The sequence below is a fragment of the Trichomycterus rosablanca genome, chromosome 15, assembly GCF_030014385.1.
Source record: "Trichomycterus rosablanca isolate fTriRos1 chromosome 15, fTriRos1.hap1, whole genome shotgun sequence".
NCBI lineage: Eukaryota > Metazoa > Chordata > Actinopteri > Siluriformes > Trichomycteridae > Trichomycterus > Trichomycterus rosablanca.
In genome coordinates, this window is record NC_086002.1 from 24,352,398 (window position 1) to 24,377,501 (window position 25,104).

Genomic DNA, 25,104 nt, shown 5'->3' on the forward strand with positions numbered 1-25,104 from the left:
ACCTCTGTGCACAAAGCAAAATCCACAAACATAAAGAGAAGCTCGGCTTCAAGAAACTCCAGTGTCCTGCACAGAGGCCTGACCGAAGCTCCACTGCACCGCTGAGGAATTAAAGTTTTTGCTGGCACTCACACTCAGGCTGGAACTCATTGTTCTCGCTACCTGATTTGAAGGCATGAGGACCCAGGTGTGGTTCGTCATCTCCATTACATTTTACATTTTCAGCATTTAGCAGACGCTTTTATCCAAAGCGACTTACACACTGAGCGGAACACAATGAGCGGAACACAATGAGCAATTGAGGGTTAAGGGCCTTGCTCAGGGACCCAACAGTGGCAACTTGGTGGTGGCGGGGCTTGAACCGGCAACCTTCTGTTTACTAGTCCAGTACCTTAACCACTGAGCTATCACTGGCCCCAGGTGAGCCTTACAGTATTGCCAAAGCATTGAAAAGACAGAATATGAATATAAAAAATGAAACACGTATATATTTAACACTTTCTCTTTGTGGGTTAATTCAGACTGTTCCTCTGTTCGGGTGTATCAGTCCGTGTCTCTCAGACTGTTGCAGGCAGATACATACTGTGCTGCTACAGTGCTGCTCTCCTTCTCCTCTCCTAACATGATGCTCAGTTTCTGACTGCTGTTATTTGTGTAGTATGTAGATTCAGATTCAAGTAGCTCTGTAGGCATGACAGTAGGAAACAATATTGCCAAATGGTCGGTGTTTTCCTTTGGACTTATAAAATAATTCTACAGAAATCAGCATGCAGGGTTTCTGTTGGATGTTTGTCCCATTTAACAGAACTGTGAAATTTCAGTGGACCCCATACACATTCACTGCCATGCTGAAACTCCCTGATGCAGTAATGAGTACAGCCGTGGCCTAGTGGTTAGGGTACTGGACTAGTAATCAGAAGGTTGCTGGTTCAAGCCCCACCACTGCCAGGTTGCTGCTGTTGGGCCCTTGAGCAAGGCCCTTAACCCTCAATTGCTCCGATTGTACACTGTAACTGTACTGTACGTTGCTTTGGATAGAGGCGTCTGCTAAATGCTGAAAATGTAAATGTAATGATGAGACCAAGGTAAGTGTACTGCATTGTGTGCTCCAGGGCAGTGCTGACCATGGTAAACTGGTGCCATGTGTTCCTGACATCTAGGTTTGTTTTTGGAACACCATTTTTGTTTTCTTCAGATTTACTGTTAGGGCCCAGTTCTGGCTGTACTGCTCCAACAGGTCTAGGTGCAGCTGCATAGAGTAGAAATTTTACTTCACCGTCCTGCAGAGTGAGTCCGGGGGCTGCACACTAATTCATTTATGTAGATATTAAACAGTGATGGACTCAGACTGCAGTTCTGCAATTCTGTGTTGTGTATTGTGTATGTTTGTCACCAGTTCTTACAGCACTTTTGTTTCTTAGTAGTATCTGTGTGTGTTTGAGTAAAATGTGTGTATATACTAGGGCTGTCGAAGTTAACGCGATAATAACGCATTAACGCATTCTCAATTTAACGCGATTAAAAAAATTAGTGCCATTAACGCAAATTCTAGTTCATGTTGACACTTGACTGGTAGAACAAACGTTTTAATGTCGGACTTGCCACCGTTTTTCATTTGCGGTTTGTTAAAATAATATAACTGAGCGTCGTAGGGATGCACTTGCATAATAAAGAAATAAATACACGGTATATTCACAAGTTGTCGGGAGCAAAACACTTTATTAACTTAATCTGTTACGGCACTGAATACCGGAGTCAAGCACGCTAGTCCATGAACTATGGAAGCCCCAAAAGGGTCAAAACACACTCACTTCGTGTAGAAACGTCCACTTTTCACATTTCACTTAAAAAACCTTGTTTTCTATAACATTTACACAGATTTTATTTAATGCGATTAATCGCGATTAACTATATGAAATTCTGAGATTAATCGCGATTAAAAATTTTAATCGTTTGACAGCCCTAGTATATACACATACACACACACACACACACACACACAAATACATAAAAAAATACATACATAAAAGAAAACACATATACATGGGTATGGCATGTGTATGGCATGTGTATGGCATGTGTAGGGCAGTTGTAGCCTAGCGGTTAAGGTACTGGACCAGTAATCAGAAGGTTTCCAGTTCAAGCCCCACCACTGCCAGGTTGCCACTGTTGGGCCCTTGAGCAAGGCCCTTAACCCTCGATTGCTTAGATTGTATACTGTCACAGTACTGTAAGTCGCTTTGGATAAAAGCTTCTGCTAAATGCTGAAAATGTAAATGTATGAACGTAACAGCTACATGACATTTTGTTTGTGTGTTGTCACATTTTGGCCACCAGATGGGAGCCACGCTCCACTAATTGTCTATTGGTTTTCCATAACATTATAAGTAACGAGTTATATTATAAGTTACTACTACCATCACCAATAATACTATTATTACGACAACAACTATAATATTAAAAACAAATTGATTATTATGAGTAATTATGATTATTTACAGTTAATATTTTACAATATGTCTGTCCTAAAATATATACCCTGTGTTGAGTACTTAGAATAGTGTTTTATTATTGATAGTGATACATTATTCTGAATAATAATTACTGATTATTATTCCTTTTTTTTTTGCAAGCTGCAATTTTCTGCTCCCTCTTCTTTACTGGCATGTTTTTGTTCTGTTACTCTTTTTAGTGCGGAGTAAAACACAACTACCAAGCAGGACTAGGTCGAGTCCAGGGTGCTTAACTATCATGTAGCAGAAATGGAAGAAAAAAATAAACATAACAATTTAGAATAATAATGATGATAATAATAAGAATATTTTAATACACTAACATTTATTTCAGTTAGTTCTACATATTTGTGCTGTAAGATCTACAGAACATCCTCGTGTCAGCTTTAAGTTCACATATACTGACACATTTCTAAAACAACACATGGCTCCAACATTCACATTCTACTGATCTTTCTAACACTCACAAAACAGATTCAAGTCTATTTTAGTTATTTATCTGATACATCTCTTTTATAAAGATGCACTTTTTAATGTTTAACTTAGAAATGGCTTTAACACAGCTAACACCGACACATAAAATGTCTTATTTCACTTATTTGGCTTTTATTGATACACAGCTAAGACCACTTTCACTTTAACCAAGATGTGTCTGACTTTGAAATATGTTTATGAAACGTTATGCTTTAGCAGAATATGACTTATAACGTCCCATTTCTCACAATACAGTGGAATATACAAACACATTTTTAACACAGATGTCACTTATAAAGACTTTATAAGTCAGTATTGTTCAGCACAGAAGAATCTGAAAACGTATTTACTCAATTTGTATGTATTTATGTGTTTAATGTATTCATTGTTTATTTAGTTAATCACTCATTCATGACCCTAACACCCAATTTAACAAAACATTAATGGCTCTAGCAGTCCAGGTGAGACATATCCACCTATTTTACTTACATTTTTTACTCTCTCTCTCTCTCTCTCTCTCACACACACACCTGCAAAAGCTAGCAACAAGCACAAGCGTTGTCCATTTATATATTACACATTCCTAAACACAATTTTACCCTCATGTTTTATTCACCCTACACCTCCTCCTACACCGCTGCAGGTGTTTTAGTATTTTTTTATCCTAACGTGTCTCTAATGCTACTTTCACAAGCACTGAAAGGTTTTTAAAGCTATTTGTTTGTTTTATTTCAATTTCACTACAAATTTGACCACTCTGTCTTATATCCTAGTATGGGTTATTTTTTGGGCTACATTGTCATGTCTCTAATGGCTATTTGTCCCACCTAATTGTACAATATTAAAATTATAGTATATTGTAATAAGGTTTAGGGTTGCATAGAAGCCCTGTTGATTTTCTTTTTTTAACATGTTTAAAACTGCAAAATTATTAAAATTTACAGAAAAAAAAAACATCAAATTGATTGTGGACCAATTTACTGAGGAAAAACTACAGTGGCCAAGAAGTGCAAAACAAATTAACATTTTAGAAAACAAATTTACAACAAAAACAAAAACAAATTTACTAGAGCTGAAACACTTAACAATGCCGAAACAAATTTACAAATGGTCGATCTGAAGGAAAGGCTAGGTATATATAAATCCATATATATATATATATATATATATATATATATATATGTCAGAATGCATATAAATGGAGCCACTTAATGCTGTTTAATGATAATAGTTGACCATTACACTCTCAGCTTAAGCAAAACTTCAATCCTAACAATAATAACAGGATGATATTTTAAGTGTATCCAGAGCGGTAGAGAGAACAGAGTGGTGACACTCCCATCTCTACTTTAACTCGACTACATTCTGTACCTTCTCCACCACTAACATTAGACAAAATGAACTTGTGCATATTCACAATGAATTCATTAATGTATTACATGTAGGAATCAAGGTTATAATAGTTTTGGATTTTTCATTATAGTTTAGTTTTATTTCCTTGTGACTTTTTTCTCTCTAATTTAGTTAGTTTTAATACGTTTTTATAGTGGGTTTGCTAGTTCTTTTTAATTTTTATTATTTTTTTTAACGCTTAGTTTTAGTTTAGTTTTTATTAGTTCTAGTATTAGTTTTAATTTAGTTTAAATAAGTATTGTGTAATAAAAACTCAACAAAAGATACCATTTAAAAATTGTTTTTTAAATACTGTTGAACAACCAACTGTCCACAAAAACTGTAACAGTCCACATGATAGCAGCCGTAAGTGCAAAATGTGTATAATACTGCTGCTGAAATGTAGTTGTTGACAGTTACCATCTTTCAGCCAGTTATTTAAAATGAGCTGGTAAAACATGAACTGGTAAAAGTGAGGATCTTTACCTGTCCATAACCCTGCCACTGAAAACAGGCGCTCATAATATGAACCATTTCTAGATGCAACACCAGTGGTGTAACTGGGAGCTCATGGGCCCCAGTGCAAAAAAAAAATTTTGGGCCCCCTCAACAAATTGCATACACTGTAAAAAAAATGAATCAGTGGTCCAGTAGATTTTTTACAAATGTTTTGTGTTAAATTTATGTAATGGAATTAAGTTCTTGAATTTATGGCTATTATTTGAGTAAATTTTTCAGTAGTGTTCAAAATAATAGCAGTTCAACACCATTAACCTGATAAATCACTGTTTTTAGTAGAAATGCTATTTCTTGAAAGTGTAGTAGAGTAATGAAAACAAAACAAACCCAACAATTAGGACATGCATGCCGCTCATTCTGAGTAATCGAAGCATTGATTGAAAGGGGGTTGTTCAAAATAATAGCAGTGAGGAGTTCAATTGGTGAAGTCATTCATTCTGCAGAAAAACAGGTGTCAGTTTTGGCCCTTATTTAATGTAGCAGGGTGGCAAATGTTGCACAGCTTGTTCATAGCACATTTCCTTTTGAAATACTGGGGAAAATGAGTTGTTCCAGACATTGTTCTGATGAACAGCATACTTTGATTAAAAAGTTGATTGTAGAGAGAAAAAACATACAGAGAAGTGCAGCAAATTATAGCCTGCTCAGCTAAAATGATCTCAAATGCCTTGAAGTGAAAACCAAAACCTGAAAGATACGGAAGGAAGCATGGAACTACTGTTCAATTGGATCGAAGATTAGCCAAAATAGCAAATACTCAGCCAATAATCACCTCCAGAAAGATCAAGGAACATGTGAAGTTACCAGTGAGTACAGAAGATGATTAAGTGAAGCCAATTTACCAGCAAGAACTCCTTGCAAAGTCCCGTTGTTAAGAAAAAGACGTTTCCTGAATGGGTTCAAATCTGCCAAGGAACACATTGACTGGTCCAAAGAGAAATGGCTCAACATTTTGTGGACTGGTGAAAGCAACATTTTTCTTTTTGGGTCTAGTGGCCGTAGACAGTATGTCAGATGACCCTCGAGCACTGAATTCAAGCCAAAGTTCACTGTGAAGACAGTAAAGCATGGTGGTACAAAATGATAATATGGGGATGTTTATCATACCATGGTGTTACGTCTATTTATCACATACGAGGGATCATGGATCAGTTTAAATATATCAGAATACTTGAGCAGATCATGTTGCCTATAACGAAGAAGAAATGTCCTTAAAATGGGTGTTTCAACATGACAATGACCCAAAACATCTTGGTGAAAGACAAATAAGATTGAGGTAATAGAGTGGCCAGCCCAATCCCCTGACTTCAATCCCATAGAGAACTTGAGGGCTGATATCTGAAACACGTTTTTTTGAGGCAAAACCCAAAATTGCAGAAGAACTGTGGAATGTCGTCTAATCATCCTGGACTGGAATACCTGTTCAGAGGTGCCAGAAGTTGATCGACTCCATGCAACACAGATCTCGGAAACAATTGTTATGCCACTAAATATTAGTTCAGTAATTTAAAGTAAAGTGAAACCTCAAACATTTTTTCATGTTAGACAAATTTTTTGAGTTTTTAAAGAAAAATGCTGCACTGCTATTATTTTGAACAGCCTAATATTCATTTTTCATAATTTTCTGTAAAGGATTGACACAAACTGACTAAATGTTGTTAATGTTTTGATTTAGAATTGAAAGTGTAGTATGTTCAGTGCATTTGCATTTATGGAAATAAAAGTTATTATAATGATTTTGTGCTTTATTCGCTTTTTTAAAATCACTGCTATTTTTTTGAACACCACTGTACTAATTAAACAATGCTATAAAATCTACTTATTTTATTTGTGTGAATATCAAAATAAGTTATATAAATAAGTTGCTTTCAATTTTCAAGCACTTCCAGTCTGCGCGCGTGCGTTTTTTTTTTTTTTAAATACACCTAACCCGCAACGGTTTCCAGATTGCACAGTTTGTGAGCAAATTAACTAAGGTAAGTAATTCTGTTCTATTAATCTGTATAGTTACCACAGTTTATTACTGTAAACTTAGAATTAGTGTGTTAGAATGTGTCGGAATGCATGTCGTTATTACACTTACTTTAAATCAACAACATTATATGTGAGAGATGCTGTAATGAGTCTTGTAGTTTGATTTATTGCAACGTCTCACTTTTCTCATTTGAAAATAGGTTGAACTGTTCTTCAGGCTTGCCATGTTAACTGAGGTAGTTAGGTGGTTCAAGTCAAGTCAACTTTATTTATATAGCGCTTTTTACAATAGACATTGTCTCAAAGCAACTTTACAAAATCCAGGACCAACAGATACAAAAACCCCTGTTGAGCAAGCCGAGGGCGATTTTGGCAAGGAAAAACTCCCTGAAAATTACAGGAAGAAACCTTGAGAGGAACCAGACTCAGCAGGGCCCATCCTTCTTGGGTGGCCTGGAGGAAACTTTAAATAAATACACGATTTACACAAATCATACAAACACAGAATTAAATGATCTAAAAGTCATAACTGGTAATAAATAGATAAATAAACAATTAAATAATAATAGAGTTGTTATCCGCTCTAGTCTTCAATAAAGTCTGTAGTGATTTCTTGTCGTTGCAATTACTCCAGACCCGTCACATCTGACAGGAGCAGCATCGTTGTCCCGGCAGTCTCGACTTTAATCCTTAACCTCGGCGAGTAAACAGGTTTCCATCAGAATGCCCTCGGGGTAAAACAACAGAGAATGTAGTTAATAATGTACAATGCTAGTTGACAAACAGTTTTACAGAGATTTCTAGACTCCGGCAGCCCTAATTATTACAGCATAACTAAAAGGGAGAGCGAGCAGGTAACAAGGTCATGAAGGCTTTCACAGGACATCAGCGCCCACCTCTCCTACCCAAACCGGAGTGATCGGACAAGAGAGGCAGAACGACAGCAACCCAACATCCCTGATCACCACAAGTTTCTATGACCAAGAACCCCCAAGCTCTGCGCCTTTGTCTATACTAATCAAAAGCCTGAGAAAATAAATATGTTTTCAGTCTAGACTTAAACATTGAGACTGTGTCCGAATCCCGAATAGAGGCAGGAAGATTATTCCAAAGTTGTGGAGCTTTGTAAGAAAATGCTCTTCCACCAGCCATGATCTTTTTAATTCTAGGAACTATAAGTAACCCTGCATCTTGTGAATGAAGTGGACGTGCTGGGTTGTAGTGATTAATAAGTTCACTCAGATACTGTGGAGCCAGACCATGTAGCGCTTTATAAGTTAGTAAAAGTATTTTGTAATCAATGCGAAATTTAACTGGCAGCCAGTGTAGAGATGATAGAACAGGAGTAATATGGTCAAATTTTTTAGTTCTAGTTAGCACTCGAGCTGCTGCATTTTGAACTAATTGGAGTTTGTTTAAGGATCTACCAGAGCATCCAGTTAGAAGAGCATTACAATAATCTAACCGAGAAGTTATAAACGCATGGATCAGTTTTTCGGCGTCATTAACAGATAGTATATTTCTTATTTTAGAAATGTTACGCAAATGATAGAAAGCAACTCTAGTAATATTATTAACGTGTGTATCAAATGAGAGATCTGAATCTATTGTGACACCTAAGTTTTTTACATCTGGGCTGGGAGTAACAGAGAACGTGTTTAAGTTTAGCACCAGGTTAGACAACTTGTCTCTTGCAGCTTTAGAGCCAACAAGTAAAACCTCAGTTTTATCTGAATTAAGTAAAAGAAAATTACACGACATCCAGTTTTTTATGTCGTTTACACAATCTTCTATCTTACTGATTGTGTCAGTATCATTTGGTTTGGCTGATATATACAGCTGTGTGTCATCTGCATAGCAGTGAAAGTTTATGCCATGTTTATGAATAATTTCACCTAGTGGAAGCATATAGAATGTAAATAATAGCGGTCCTAGTACCGACCCCTGTGGAACACCATACTTTACTTTTGTAGTTTCCGAGCATTTATTATTTACATAAACGAATTGAGAGCGGTCAGTCAGATATGATTTAAACCAAGAGAGTGCGAGTCCTTTAACACCTACTGTATTTTCTAGCCTCTCCAGTAAAATTTTATGATCGACCGTATCAAACGCTGCGCTAAGATCTAATAGAACAAGAAAAGAGACACATCCATTATCAGAAGACATTAACAACTCGTTAACTACTCTAATTAATGCAGTTTCGGTACTATGGTTGGGTCTAAATCCTGATTGAAATTTTTCATGAATACAATTTTCATTCAAATAAGAACATAGCTGTTTGGAAACGACTTTTTCTAATATCTTTGAGACAAAAGGAAGGTTTGAAATTGGCCTATAATTAGCTAGTACATGTGGATCAAGATTAGGTTTTTTAATCAGGGATTTAATAACAGCACTTTTAAACAATTTAGGTACATACCCAAGGCTAAGGGATGCATTGATTAATGTAAGCAGGGGCTCTACAATAGCTGGGAGTAAATCTTTAAGTAAACGAGTTGGAACAGGATCGAGTATACACGATGATGACTTCGATGATTTAATCAACACAGTTAGTTCATTTTGGGAGATTGGATTAAAGGAATTTAGTTGGATTAACTCGTTACTATTATCACCAATGCTGCTCGGAGTGAGTCCATACTTAACATTGGCAGGTGACACACTCTGACTCTGAAGTCGTATTTTTTCTATCTTGTCATTAAATAATTTTAAAAAATCATCGCTGGTACAGTCAGGCGGTATATTAGATTCAGTTTCATTGACGTTTTTAGTTAATTTGGACACTGTCTCAAAAAGGAATCTGGGATTGTTTTTATTTTTCTCTATTGGGGACGAATAACATAAAGATTTAGCTTTTATAAGGGCATGTTTATACTCAGTTAAAGCATCTTTCCAAGCAATCTTATACACTTCCAGTGTAGTGTGCCGCCACTTGCGTTCTAATTTCCGTGCTGCTTGTTTAAGTGCGCATGTGTGGTCATTGTACCAAGGAGCAAGTTTTTTCTCCCTAATCAGTTTAGTTTTGAGTGGGGCTACGTTATCTAAGGTTGCGCGCAATACAGTCTCTAGGTTTTGAGTTGCCTGATCTAGTTCTTTAGGTTCTGATGCTGATATATTTGGTAATTCTGGTAGGCAGTTTATGAACGCTGCTGCAGTTGCAGATGTAATAGTGCGCTTATATTTAAAACGATGTGGTTGCTGTACCTTATTGGACAGGGACACTTCATAAATTAGTAGAGAGTGATCAGAGATTAAGTCATTCTGTGGTATAATTTCCAGGTTGTCTATGTTTATACCATAAGTAAGTATTAAATCTAAGGTATGTTTACAGCGGTGAGTGGGTCCTGTTACATTTTGGGTGATGCCTAAAGATTCTAAAATAGAGTCAAACGCAATTTTGAGTGGATTACACTTATCCTCATAATGAATATTAAAGTCACCAACAATTAAAGCTTTTTTAGTTGATAAAACTAATTTAGAAAGAAAATCGGCAAATTCGTTAAGAAATTCTGAGTAAGGACCAGGGGGTCGATAAACAGTAACCAGCTTAAACATACTATTTTTATCAGATGAACATTTATTGGCTATGTCAGAGATAAGAGCTTCAAACGAGTTTGTTATGGGAGATGATTTTACAGTGAGACCTATGTCTTTATCATAAATTGCGGCTATTCCTCCACCACGACCACTAAGACGTGGCTTATGTTCATAACTGTAACCCGGAGGAGATGCTTCATTTAAACCAAGATACTCATCAGGTCTAGCCCAGGTCTCTGTTAAACACAGGGCACTAAGACTATTATCTGTAATTATTTCATTTACAATTACTGTTTTGCATGCAAGTGACCTGATGTTTAGAAGTCCTAACTTTAGTTTAACTTTACTAGGGTTTTCATGATGCTCATTTAGATTAATTTTACATACTTTTTGATTTTGTTTTGGCTTACACCTGCCACGGTAAACAGACACAGTCTCAATGGTTTGTGACCTAAGGATTCCAGGTGACGTCCGATGGCGACTCGCAGACAGTTGGTTAGGCCTGTTAGTCTGCTGCCTGGTCTTGGCTCTGGATAGTCATTTAACACTATCTGCCGCTACACTAACGCGGTGTTAAAGCCTGTCACCTATGCTGCAAGAAATGCGAGCAGCACCCTCCCATGTGGGGTGGACACCATCCCGCTTCAAAAGACCAGGCCTTCCCTCAAAGGTGGACCAATTATCTACAAAATCAATGCAGTTTTCTGAGCACCATTTAGACATCCAGCGGTTCAGCGACAACAACCTGCTGTAGGTTTCGCCACTGGGTCGAATCGGTAAGGGGCCAGAGCACACTACTGCCTCAGACATCGACCTAGCTAACTCACACACCTCTTTAACATTACTCTTAGTAACCTCAGACTGCCGTAAACGAACATCATTAGTGCCGACGTGGATAACAATCTTCGAAAATCTACGATTAGCATTAGCCAGCACTTTTAGATTTGCTCTGATGTCAGGCGCCCTGGCCCCCGGAATACAAGTGACTATGGTTGCTGGTGTCTCTATGGGGGTTGCAATACGCACGTGTCGGAGCTGAGAATCTCCTATAACCAGAGCACTTACATTAACAGGCTTCTCAGCGGGTGGGTCACTGAGTGGGGAAAACCTGTTGGACACGTGCAACTGAGATGGTCGGTGCTTTGCCCTACGACTATGTCGCCGAGACGTCACCCAGTCGCCCCGCTGTGAGGGCTCTAATGCCGGAGTCTGGGGTTCTACACCTGAACTGCTGGCATTCGGGACTGCTACAGCTGAATCTAAACACTCACTAGTAGTAGTCTGTTCTAACGCCCGAATGCGCCCTTCTAACACTGAGATCTTCTCCGTCAGACTAACAACTAATCTACACTTATCACATGTAAAGTTATCACTAAACACGGAGAAGGAATAACTGAACATATTACACTCAGAACATGGATACAGCGCTCCTACTGGGGCCATAATAACAAAGAAATATACTTAGCTTTACAAGATGAGTTGGAGATGATGTTTATGTTGGATTCACCGGCGCTTCTGCTGGTAGTCACAGAAGAACGGCTTTAATTCCGGATGAAACAGGCGATGATGAGCTGGAATACAAAAACCAACAACCAAACCAACACACCAACACAAACGCGCTTCGTTCGGACAAAAGCGGCTGTAATTCTAAAGGAGAACGGTGTTATCCGCTGGTATACAAAACAAATAAACGCGCTTCCTACGAACAGAAACGGTTATAACTCCCCACAAAAACAGGTGTTTTAAGAGCTGAATTACAGAACACAGCCAAACACAAACGCGTTTCGTGCGGACCGAAAACGGTTTTAATTCTGGATAATTATGATGTTTATGCGCTGACGTACAAAAACAAACAAAACCGGCTTCGTTCGGATGCCGGTAGCAGAAGTTTCCTAGTTTCCAACACAGCACGAATTTACGTTAGTAAACACAAGCGCTTTTTTACGATAAACAAAATAAAACTAAATCAACAACACACGGAAGATTAACGTATAAATTATATGTTTAAAACATACGTATATAAAAAGTTCTTTAGCTAAAGGCTACAAACAACTAGGCTAGCGTCTCAGCGTGCGTACCACCGGAAGTGACGTGTGTGATGATAAGAACGCCACAAAAATAAAAACATATTAAACATATATATAACGGCTCCCAGAGATGCAACTCGGTTCATTTGAAAGAGCCGTTCATTAGAATCAGATCTGATTTTCAATATTGTGCCTAAACTTCAGCCAAAGAAACGGTCGGATTCAGATGTCTCTGCAAGCTGCTGTCAGCCTTGTTAGTGCAGTAGGTAGCGCGTCAGTCTCATAATCTGAAGGTCGTGAGTTTGATCATCACACGGGGCAAGGTCTTTGTGGGGCCAATTTAGTTACTGTGCCTAATCTAAGCCCAGTTAGCAGACTGGTTTCATGTCATTTAGTGACTTTCATCAGCACTGTAAATAGAACAGGTAGTGAACATACGCTTACAGTCAGAAGGGTGTGAGTTTGATTCTCATCCAGTTCATGATGTTTAGATTTAGATTCTGCTTTTCAATATTGTGCCTAAACTTCAGCCAATGAAACGGTCGGATTCTGATGTCTCCACATGTTTTTGTCTATGCATGTTGCTGTCAGCCTCGTTAGCGCAGAAGGTGGCGCTCAGTGCCGGCTGTGAGTCTCGCTATTCTTGGGGGACTCTTGGGGACTTGGTCCAATCGCGTTTCAGCTTTCCCCCAAGAATGTCAACAACCGGCCAATCACGATCCTCATCTTTCCCCCAAGAATCGAAGGAGGCGTGACGTAGTGACGTATGTTTTCTGCGCCTATCACGCATTCCGATGACGTCACGGTTTCCATGGTAAATAGCGACGCGCATTGCTGCAGCTCCAGTACTAGATTTGCGTCTTTTGGTGCGATATCTAACGCTTTTCTTCTGCAATATCACAAGAATAAAACGCTTTTCCTCACACTTCTCCTTGCAAGGATTTGATCTTCTTTGGTAAGTTTATATTTATTTCATATTTTAAAGTTCGTTCGAGTTCATAAGTTGATGCTAACGTTCCTTTGCTAGGTCAGTTTATGTTTATTCCTTGAAATGTAACCTCGTGTAAGCCTAAACTTACTTCTAACAATATTTACTGATTACTGTTGGTGAATTTCTTTTGCTTCTCGATGTTTTATAGGACAATAATTAAATTAGGCTTGCTTGCTTGGTGCACAATTAACTAAAGACATGTGAACAAAACAAGGCTGTAGAAAAGTTATTTCTAGTGGTTTATTGCCTTGTTCTAGAGGAAATTACAGTATTATCCACAGTCTGTAATGTAATTCCTCTAAAAGCTCATTCACATCAAGCTAGAAAATGTATTTTTAAAGACGCATTCCTGTTATTGTACGATAAAATACCAGTTATATTATATAGATATAATATATATAATAGATATAATAGTTATATTTCAGTTTTTTTTTTTATAATGGTTTAAAATACCATAGTTATATTTCAGGTTTTTTTATAATGGTTTAAAATACCATAGTTACAGTATGTTTTGGATAAATTGCCATTATTAACATTTATAAGCTTGTTTCAGGGCTTTATTACTGCAGTTTAAGATGTTACAATTGGTCTTTTTGTGCTGCTTGGGTTAAGTTATCAGTATTGTCATTATTAACATGTATAAGCTTTATTACAGCAGATGGTTGGTCTGATAATGTTATTGTACTGTTTTTGGGGCTTTAAAAAAAAAAATACATCAATAATTTTAATTATTATTATTATTATAGAAAATGGAGCCTAAATTTAGGAAGAGGACTGATGGAAGTCTGAACCTCTGTGACTCCATGGCTGCCTTAGCAGTCAAAGAACAGAATAGAAAGAAGAGATGGTCCAGTGCTATTTCACCTGAGAGGGTCCGGGACTCTGCTAAAGAGGCAGTCCTGCGGTCAGGTGGAGATACAGAGAACGATATCCATGTTTTGGGTCAGCATGAGCTTTAGTTTGGGGTTTTCTGTGGACAGACCTTCAAGTGGGTGGCAGAAAATGCTCTTGGCTATGCTGGATACCTTGTTGCTGCCATGACAAAGGAATCTTCTGGTGGAAACTATGATTCCAGAAATCATGCCGAAAACAAGAGGGCTTTCCGGACCTATATAGAGCACTTTCCCGAGGGCCGATATGCTGTTCGGATCAAGCTGGAGAACATGGCCACGCAACCCGCTGCCCAGCCCTCCACCAGCTACCAAGCTGCCGCCCAGCTCTCCACCAGCTCTCAGGCCACCGCCCAGCCCTACACAACTTCCAGACCTTCTCCTGTTTCCTCCCTGCGTTCACTGCTGGTTGGGAAAAGTAGCAGCGTGACAAATGTTGAGAAAAGGGTGAAGAGGCTTCTTTCCCCGGCCAAGTTCAAACCTTGTAAGTATGCAGTGATGACGAGAACTTTATTAAATTACACAGTTTGTCATTATTTAAATGTCATTCATATAAACTTTTTTTGCTTTTTTTTTTGTTAGCTGTTCCAGCTGCATCCCCTGCTTTGGTTGAGACCACCCATGTTGCTGACAGTGAGTTGGTGATGGTAGCGGACCAGGTGGAATCATAACGTAAGTTTTAGATTTTAATTACATATCTGTTGTATAAGGGCTCAATGCATTGTTAACGTTAACAAAACAGTTAACAGCTTCTCTATTAAGCATCTCTCCTGAATCGCCTGCCTCCTCACTTGCTCACAGCTGTAAGTATTTAACACTGCATCATCAGACTCATGTTATGAATAAAAAATAAAATGTGCCATGTCTTATGTTGCAATTTTTAAATCTCCCCCTTTGTTTAGCTGCAGATCCACGTAAGCAAGCATCGACATCCAGTGATCTGGCTTCTGCTTCCGCAGCTTCTTCTGGTCTCGATGTAGGACTTTATATTCTGATTTTCTTTATTTGTGAATTATACTGACATGCTCTATGGTCATTTTAAATGCTCCTCTTATTTATACTACATGTCAATTATTATTAGCTTCAAAAAGGTGCACTTTGTAGCATTTCTTCTGTTTTTGTCTAACTACTTGTTTATTTATTTAGGACTCTGTTGGGCCAGATCACGTTGTGGGGTATGTGGCAGTTCAAGAGTTGGCAGTCTATTTAGTCAGATTGAAAGACCACAGCCTTGCATTGTCATGGGAAGAGTCAGACCATGTCATCGCCCTCTGGGTGACTATGACAAGGGTCGCACAGTGTACTCTCCACGTCATCAGGTCACATTGAACAAGGGGCGTTTCAGAGCGACCAAGAAAATTGTAGCTTCAGGTGTGGAGTCACCAAGACGGTGAGTTTATATGCACAACTGTATATATTTGTATTTATATACTGTGTGTGTATGTATATGAATGTGTATATATATATATATATATATATATTTTTTTTTTTTTTTTTTTCTCTCTCTCTCTTTGTAGGTGTTTTCTCGGATCAAACAGCCCAGCACAGTGGCCAGACTGCAACAGGGTTGTGGAAGCCATTTTTGTAAAGCTTTGCTTGGATTTTCCACACCCGAAGCGTGTCGAGGGGGTAAGGCTTGGAAGATGGACCCTCATCACTCGTGCTTACAAGCACATTAGAGAGTGCATTCTTAGTAATGCGCATGTGATGCAGGAGACCACCATTCAGCTGCCTGAAGTTAATACGGCCACATTGTCAGAGTGGTGAGTCAAGCGATTATCAAATGTAATGAATTGTTGGAACTACTTTATTGAAATTTTAACTGATGTGTTTGTGTGTCTTTGTAGGTACTGTCGGCGCAGCCGCTCTCAGGAGGCTGGTGTGCTTCAGCAGGGCATAACGCCTTCAGAAGCATCGGTGTCTGGTCCTGTAACTCAGCACGCCACGCTCCAGAAGGAGAGTCTCACCACCTCCGAGTCAACGAGTAACCCTCATGTCTTTGTTCTCCCTCCAGATACTGCTGGCATGGCAAAGACCAAAAAGCGATTAAACTTTGACTCCAGCCTACCATCGTCTGCCCCTCCTCAGAAACACTTTCCTCCAACTCTCCAGGGCTCACCAGTCTCCACAAGCATTGCTTCTCTTCCACTGTTGCTACCTCAAGGCCAGGTTTATCTTTTACCTGGACCATGTCCGGACAGCCATGGACCAGCTGCTCCATCTAGACTACAGCGTATTCTGCCTGCTGCAGTCAATCCGGCTACAGCTGGACCCTCTCAGGTCATGTCGTCAGCAACCCCGGTGCCAGATGTTCCTTACAATACACAGTGGTACCGCAAAAGGGAGCTGCAGAGAGAGAAGACTGGCATACACACCCATAAGTATGTTCGCCACACTGACATTATCAGGTGCAAAAAATGCCAGAAAGAGAGGAAACCGCCTACACATCACCAGTACTATGGGAACTGGTACTGTGAGGAAACAGCCACGGTGTCACTGGCTGAATGGAAGGCCACATTGTCTGCACGTGGCTATGGTAAGAAGAACGACACTCAGTGAAATCCTGCACTTGGACAACTACATATTTTTCTGTTGTAGGTTTTATTTACTGATTTATTTATTCATTATACATCTAAACACAACACACTTTTTTGACAGTTACTGTATATACATACATGCAGTACTATATATTTCATATACAGTAAGTATTATATGGTAAGAATTTTGTACACAGTCATTTCAAACAAATTGAAATGTTTTTGGGTTTTTTTTCTTCTATTTGAATTACTTATTGTCTATATAAATTATATTATAAAATATTATATAAATAATTGCTTCTTAAATTGGAATTATAGTGTTTTTGAATTTGGCATTTTTCTAAATTCTTAGGTTTGTCCCCAAATTGTATGCACTTGCAATAACTTACGTTTTTAAATAACTATCTATGTTTTTTTTTTTTTTTTTTTTTTTTTTTTTTTTTTTTTTTTTTTTTCCAAAATGAAGCAACTGCTCAATGGCAAGCCAAAACCAAATCCCTGTGGTGTAACTGGTGAACACATTCCCTCTCTGAGTGAAAGCTCCAAGTTCGAGACTTGGCAGGGATATCTGGTTTGCCTAAGAGATGGTTGTTTTACTTCAAAAGTCAGACTACAATATAATAAAGCTTTGTGGAAATTAAATGCCCCACAAGAAACGTAACCCCCATTACAGTAAAGAGCTTAAGGCAGCCATCCATATGTATGCTAATATCTATAGATGGGTATGTGCCAGCAATTCACAAGTGATCAGATCACAATATGCTGGAATTGACTGTTTAGCAAATGAAAAGACACACATAATAGGCTGTTCATTCAGGTGTGATGTTCATAAGGAATTTATTTATTTATGTTTGTCCTTTACAGCAGGTTAAATCATAAAGGATACATAAACATGTGAATGTCTCATTATTATTATTATTATTATTATTATCAAAGAAATTATATTCATGCAAATTAATTGGATTAATATTTAATTTATTTATTTTACTTAATAAGCTGGAATAGACCATTCAGTCAGGTGTGATGTTTATATGGCCTTAATTCACTTTTATCCTTTACAGCAGGTTAAATAATGCATATCATAAAGGTTGCATAGACTTGTAAATGTCTATGCAACATTATTAATTATTATCATTATAATAATTATTATCATTATAATGAAAGAAATTATATTCATGCAAATGAATTGGATTAATATATAATGTATTTATTTTACTTAATAGGCTGGAATGGACCATTCAGTCAGGTGTAATGTTTATATGGCCTTAATTCACTTTTATCCTTTACAGCAGGTTAAATAATGCACATATTCAAGTCAAATTTTTTATTACGAAAATGTTAAGTGTAAATGAATAAACTAAACAAACAATGGACCACTCAGTCAGGTGTGATGTTCATAATGCTTTTATTTATTCACTTTTGTCCTTTACAGCAGGTTAAATCATAGAAACGGTTACATTAACATGTGAATATGTTTTTGTAGTATTATAAAATAAATTATATTAATGTAACTTAATTGGATTGAAATGTACCAAAAATAGACCATAATATCTGTAGATGGGTATGTGCCAGCAATTCACAAGTGATCAGATGAACACAATATGCTGGAATTGACTGTTTAGCAAATGAAAAGACATGCATAAATCGACTGTTAGTCAGGTGTGATGTTCATAAGGAATTTATTTATTTACTTTTGTCCTTTACAGCAGGTTAACATGTAAATAAAGTTAGTTTTTGTTATTATAACACGTTTTTAATGTAAATGAATTAATTAAATTAAATTCATTTATTTTAAAGTGTGGAAACGCTTTATAAATATAAATAAAAACGCTTTATAAAGCTAAATAAAAACGCTTTATAAAAGTGATAAAACGGCAATTGTAAACACATGTACAATTGTTCATTCGCGATTTACATATCAAGAGATCTTTACTGTCCGTTACGATGCACTTTTGGATTATTTTCTCTAAAAGTGAAGAAGTACAAAATCGCCCAAAGCGGGGTTCGAACCGATGTCTCTGAAAAGCATTTCTGCAACCCATACCTCAACATATGCGCGCTGGCCCGTTTGTTTAGTTTATTAATTTACACTTAACATTTTCGTAATAAAAAATTTGACTTGAATATGTGCATTATTTAACCTGCTGTAAAGGATAAAAGTGAATTAAGGCCATATAAACATCACACCTGACTGAATGGTCTATTCCAGCTTATTAAGTAAAATAAATAAATTAAATATTAATCCAATTAATTTGCATGAATATAATTTCTTTGATAATAATAATAATAATAATGAGACATTCACATGTTTATGTATCCTTTATGATTTAACCTGCTGTAAAGGACAAACATAAATAAATAAATTCCTTATGAACATCACACCTGAATGAACAGCCTATTATGTGTGTCTTTTCATTTGCTAAACAGTCAATTCCAGCATATTGTGATCTGATCACTTGTGAATTGCTGGCACATACCCATCTATAGATATTAGCATACATATGGATGGCTGCCTTAAGCTCTTTACTGTAATGGGGGTTACGTTTCTTGTGGGGCATTTAATTTCCACAAAGCTTTATTATATTGTAGTCTGACTTTTGAAGTAAAACAACCATCTCTTAGGCAAACCAGATATCCCTGCCAAGTCTCGAACTTGGAGCTTTCACTCAGAGAGGGAATGTGTTCACCAGTTACACCACAGGGATTTGGTTTTGGCTTGCCATTGAGCAGTTGCTTCATTTTGGGAAAAAAAAAAAAAAAAAAAAAAAAAAAAAAAAAAAAAAAAAAAAAAAAAAAAAAAAACATAGATAGTTATTTAAAAACGTAAGTTATTGCAAGTGCATACAATTTGGGGACAAACCTAAGAATTTAGAAAAATGCCAAATTCAAAAACACTATAATTCCAATTTAAGAAGCAATTATTTATATAATATTTTATAATATAATTTATATAGACAATAAGTAATTCAAATAGAAGAAAAAAAACCCAAAAACATTTCAATTTGTTTGAAATGACTGTGTACAAAATTCTTACCATATAATACTTACTGTATATGAAATATATAGTACTGCATGTATGTATATACAGTAACTGTCAAAAAAGTGTGTTGTGTTTAGATGTATAATGAATAAATAAATCAGTAAATAAAACCTACAACAGAAAAATATGTAGTTGTCCAAGTGCAGGATTTCACTGAGTGTCGTTCTTCTTACCATAGCCACGTGCAGACAATGTGGCCTTCCATTCAGCCAGTGACACCGTGGCTGTTTCCTCACAGTACCAGTTCCCATAGTACTGGTGATGTGTAGGCGGTTTCCTCTCTTTCTGGCATTTTTTGCACCTGATAATGTCAGTGTGGCGAACATACTTATGGGTGTGTATGCCAGTCTTCTCTCTCTGCAGCTCCCTTTTGCGGTACCACTGTGTATTGTAAGGAACATCTGGCACCGGGGTTGCTGACGACATGACCTGAGAGGGTCCAGCTGTAGCCGGATTGACTGCAGCAGGCAGAATACGCTGTAGTCTAGATGGAGCAGCTGGTCCATGGCTGTCCGGACATGGTCCAGGTAAAAGATAAACCTGGCCTTGAGGTAGCAACAGTGGAAGAGAAGCAATGCTTGTGGAGACTGGTGAGCCCTGGAGAGTTGGAGGAAAGTGTTTCTGAGGAGGGGCAGACGATGGTAGGCTGGAGTCAAAGTTTAATCGCTTTTTGGTCTTTGCCATGCCAGCAGTATCTGGAGGGAGAACAAAGACATGAGGGTTACTCGTTGACTCGGAGGTGGTGAGACTCTCCTTCTGGAGCGTGGCGTGCTGAGTTACAGGACCAGACACCGATGCTTCTGAAGGCGTTATGCCCTGCTGAAGCACACCAGCCTCCTGAGAGCGGCTGCGCCGACAGTACCTACAAAGACACACAAACACATCAGTTAGAATTTCAATAAAGTAGTTCCAACAATTCATTACATTTGATAATCGCTTGACTCACCACTCTGACAATGTGGCCGTATTAACTTCAGGCAGCTGAATGGTGGTCTCCTGCATCACATGCGCATTACTAAGAATGCACTCTCTAATGTGCTTGTAAGCACGAGTGATGAGGGTCCATCTTCCAAGCCTTACCCCCTCGACACGCTTCGGGTGTGGAAAATCCAAGCAAAGCTTTACAAAAATGGCTTCCACAACCTTGTTGCAGTCTGGCCACTGTGCTGGGCTGTTTGATCCGAGAAAACACCTACAAAGAGAGAGAGAGAAAAAAAAAAAAATATATATATATATATATATATATATACACATTCATATACATACACACACAGTATATAAATACAAATATATACAGTTGTGCATATAAACTCACCGTCTTGGTGACTCCACACCTGAAGCTACAATTTTCTTGGTCGCTCTGAAACGCCCCTTGTTCAATGTGACCTGATGACGTGGAGAGTACACTGTGCGACCCTTGTCATAGTCACCCAGAGGGCGATGACATGGTCTGACTCTTCCCATGACAATGCAAGGCTGTGGTCTTTCAATCTGACTAAATAGACTGCCAACTCTTGAACTGCCACATACCCCACAACGTGATCTGGCCCAACAGAGTCCTAAATAAATAAACAAGTAGTTAGACAAAAACAGAAGAAATGCTACAAAGTGCACCTTTTTGAAGCTAATAATAATTGACATGTAGTATAAATAAGAGGAGCATTTAAAATGACCATAGAGCATGTCAGTATAATTCACAAATAAAGAAAATCAGAATATAAAGTCCTACATCGAGACCAGAAGAAGCTGCGGAAGCAGAAGCCAGATCACTGGATGTCGATGCTTGCTTACGTGGATCTGCAGCTAAACAAAGGGGGAGATTTAAAAATTGCAACATAAGACATGGCACATTTTATTTTTAATTCATAACATGAGTCTGATGATGCAGTGTTAAATACTTACAGCTGTGAGCAAGTGAGGAGGCAGGCGATTCAGGAGAGATGCTTAATAGAGAAGCTGTTAACTGTTTTGTTAACGTTAACAATGCATTGAGCCCTTATACAACAGATATGTAATTAAAATCTAAAACTTACGTTATGATTCCACCTGGTCCGCTACCATCACCAACTCACTGTCAGCAACATGGGTGGTCTCAACCAAAGCAGGGGATGCAGCTGGAACAGCTAACAAAAAAAAAAGCAAAAAAAGTTTATATGAATGACATTTAAATAATGACAAACTGTGTAATTTAATAAAGTTCTCGTCATCACTGCATACTTACAAGGTTTGAACTTGGCCGGGGAAAGAAGCCTCTTCACCCTTTTCTCAACATTTGTCACGCTGCTACTTTTCCCAACCAGCAGTGAACGCAGGGAGGAAACAGGAGAAGGTCTGGAAGTTGTGGAGGGCTGGGCGGTGGCCTGAGAGCTGGTGGAGAGCTGGGCGGCAGCTTGGTAGCTGGTGGAGGGCTGGGCAGCGGGTTGCGTGGCCATGTTCTCCAGCTTGATCCGAACAGCATATCGGCCCTCGGGAAAGTGCTCTATATAGGTCCGGAAAGCCCTCTTGTTTTCGGCATGATTTCTGGAATCATAGTTTCCACCAGAAGATTCCTTTGTCATGGCAGCAACAAGGTATCCAGCATAGCCAAGAGCATTTTCTGCCACCCACTTGAAGGTCTGTCCACAGAAAACCCCAAACTAAAGCTCATGCTGACCCAAAACATGGATATCGTTCTCTGTATCTCCACCTGACCGCAGGACTGCCTCTTTAGCAGAGTCCCGGACCCGCTCAGGTGAAATAGCACTGGACCATCTCTTCTTTCTATTCTGTTCTTTGACTGCTAAGGCAGCCATGGAGTCACAGAGGTTCAGACTTCCATCAGTCCTCTTCCTAAATTTAGGCTCCATTTTCTATAATAATAATAATAATTAAAATTATTGATGTATTTTTTTTTTTTAAAGCCCCAAAAACAGTACAATAACATTATCAGACCAACCATCTGCTGTAATAAAGCTTATACATGTTAATAATGACAATACTGATAACTTAACCCAAGCAGCACAATAAGACCAATTGTAACATCTTAAACTGCAGTAATAAAGCCCTGAAACAAGCTTATAAATGTTAATAATGGCAATTTATCCAAAACATACTGTAACTATGGTATTTTAAACCATTATAAAAAAACCTGAAATATAACTATGGTATTTTAAACCATTATAAAAAAAAAACTGAAATATAACTATTATATCTATTATATATATTATATCTATATAATATAACTGGTATTTTATCGTACAATAACAGGAATGCGTCTTTAAAAATACATTTTCTAGCTTGATGTGAATGAGCTTTTAGAGGAATTACATTACAGACTGTGGATAATACTGTAATTTCCTCTAGAACAAGGCAATAAACCACTAGAAATAACTTTTCTACAGCCTTGTTTTGTTCACATGTCTTTAGTTAATTGTGCACCAAGCAAGCAAGCCTAATTTAATTATTGTCCTATAAAACATCGAGAAGCAAAAGAAATTCACCAACAGTAATCAGTAAATATTGTTAGAAGTAAGTTTAGGCTGACACGAGGTTACATTTCAAGGAATAAACATAAACTGACCTAGCAAAGGAACGTTAGCATCAACTTATGAACTCGAACGAACTTTAAAATATGAAATAAATATAAACTTACCAAAGAAGATCAAATCCTTGCAAGGAGAAGTGTGAGGAAAAGCGTTTTATTCTTGTGATATTGCAGAAGAAAAGCGTTAGATATCGCACCAAAAGACGCAAATCTAGTACTGGAGCTGCAGCAATGCGCGTCGCTATTTACCATGGAAACCGTGACGTCATCGGAATGCGTGATAGGCGCAGAAAACATACGTCACTACGTCACGCCTCCTTCGATTCTTGGGGGAAAGATGAGGATCGTGATTGGCCGGTTGTTGACATTCTTGGGGGAAAGCTGAAACGCGATTGGACCAAGTCCCCAAGAGTCCCCCAAGAATAGCGAGACTCACAGCCGGCACTGAGCGCCAACGAGGCTGACAGCAACACGTCTAGACTGAATCTGACAGTTTTTGTAGTTGTAGTTTAGGCACAATGTTGAAAAGCAGAATCTGAATGTGAGCATCACGAACTGGATGAGAATCAAACTCACACCCTTCTGACTGTAAGTGTATGGTCACTACCTGTTCTATTTACAGTGAGACATCTGATAATAATATTGAAAAGCAGAATCTAAATGTAAGCATCAAGAACTGGATGAGAATCAAACTAGTGCTGGGCGATTTTCACGATTAATTTGGTTCATTTGCATGAACGTTTTCACACGATGTTAGAAATGAGACAATCACGATTGTTTACATACTTTATATTTTAATTAAAATACCAACATGTCACGAGGCAGAAAGTGACTCATGGAATTTAAATCAGGGAAAGTTTAATATCAAAAGGGCAAAACAGTGTACAAAATCAGGTTTAGTCTAAAACCAGATAGACTAAAACAGTTAAAAGAAGTCAACAAGTGTCATACATGGTAACGGTTAGATTAAGAAAAAAAAGAGCACAAACACGATCGGCAAAACGAGACACAAACAGAAGAGTTTCATTAAGATTCACTGAATCAAACACAGCCGAACTGAATCAAAATTCCGGAGCTGATGAGTGTGATCAAGATTGGCTGACCGGGACATGTGATAGTCACCTGACAGCCCGTGGGAGCATGGGAATTGTAGTCCATATTGTTAGAAGCAGAACTTGCCCCCCCATCCACGCACCAATCACAAGAGGACGAAACCAAAGCTGAGCTGAGTGATTACTTGATGCTAGTGTTGTGCGATACTGCAAAATTTGGTATCGATCCGATACCAAGTAAATACAGGGCCAGTATCGCCGATATCGATCCAATACCGATACTTTTTAATAATTAAGGTAGATGCATCATTCAATTGCTAGATCTGAATGAATTTTCATGACCTTTATGTGTATATTCGTAATAATTTTTTTTTTCTAAGTAGCTGCTCTCAGAAGGGTTGTAAATAAATTCAGTTGTTTAAAGCGGTCCAATTTCTTGTTTCTGGTGCTTTACTCTCTCACAACGTTACCATCATGGAGTATCACCACTCATAGTTGTGTTGTGTGTAGTGACCGAATATATGTTTCCTTGTTGATTTAAAATAAAAAAAAATGATGCTATTCTTTTTACATTTATAAGCACAAAGTCAAAAGAAAAGAGCTCTTTATCCACACACACCCACCTTCACTCGAAA

General features: G+C 38.0%; 1 protein-coding gene across 1 annotated transcript in view; it reads left to right on the forward strand.

Annotated features, from left to right (window-relative positions):
• LOC134328804 (histone H2AX-like) overlaps positions 1–25,104 on the forward strand; it is a 92,717-nt gene that overhangs the window by 2,682 nt on the left and 64,931 nt on the right. The gene's annotated exons all lie outside the window — the stretch shown is intronic.